This window comes from Silurus aristotelis (genome assembly GCF_946808225.1).
Source record: "Silurus aristotelis genome assembly, chromosome: 15".
NCBI lineage: Eukaryota > Metazoa > Chordata > Actinopteri > Siluriformes > Siluridae > Silurus > Silurus aristotelis.
The window spans coordinates 14454186-14455228 of record NC_139588.1 but is presented as its reverse complement, the minus strand read 5'-3'; positions in this window follow the sequence as shown (position 1 = coordinate 14455228).

The following is a 1043-nucleotide window of genomic DNA, read 5'->3' as shown; positions in this document are numbered from 1 at the left end:
ACGTCACAGTGATAGTTCGACCCCGCCCAGGTAGGAGGTAATTTAAAACAAAGTTGTTCAGCGGGACTTTTGGTGACTAGTCATTGCAGGGTGTAATTTTTCCATACTGACAGTTGTTTGTACAGGTGCTTAGATATAAAGCACTCCAATTCATGATGAATGTGCTATTCTGTACAGTATATGAGAAAGAGCAACTCCATAACACTAGGACTGTCAACCAAACATTTATCCAGCACTGAGCAGGTGATCCAGTGCTTATGAAAGTTTAAGAATGGTGAAGAAAATCTAAGATATAATCTAAAGTGGATACTGCTGCTGTCATACACACAGCCCCAAGACCAATGTTCACAGTATGCTTATGGTAGATCAGTGGTTACGGTGTTGGACTTGTTCAAATCCCAAGCTACCACTGCCCTCAGCTGCACAACTGTATAAATGAGATAAGTGGAAGTTGCTGTTGTGCCGATTGCCATAAATGAAATGCTTCTTGTGCTTACTACAGCAGCATGTATACTAAAATTTAAACAATACAGAGATTAACCTGACCTTGTGCAAGTATTTAGTTGTACCATATTTTTAAGGGGGAAGTGGTAACAGATTTATGACCAAACTTTTGATGTCACCCATATGAGGATGGGTTCCCCTTTGAGTCTGGTTCCTCTCAAGGTTTCTTCCTCATATCATCTAAGGGAGTTTTTCCTTGCCACTGTCGCCACGGCTTGCTCATCAGGGACAAACGCACACCATTCACCTTCACTGTTGTTTTCTGTAAAGCTGCTTTGAGACAATGTCTGTTGTGAAAAGCGCTATACAAATAAACTTGACTTGACTTGACAGTGTTTAGGATGTTGGACTTCTGTTTAAAAGATGGTGAATTCTAATCCTAGCACCACCAGACTGCCACTGCTGGGCCTTTGAGCAAGGCCCTTAATCCTCAAAACTGCTCAATTGTACAAATGATATAGTTTTAAATCGCTTTCGATAAGGGCATCTGCCAAATACTATAATTGTATATTGAACAGTCTTCCTAAAAGCTTGGTAAT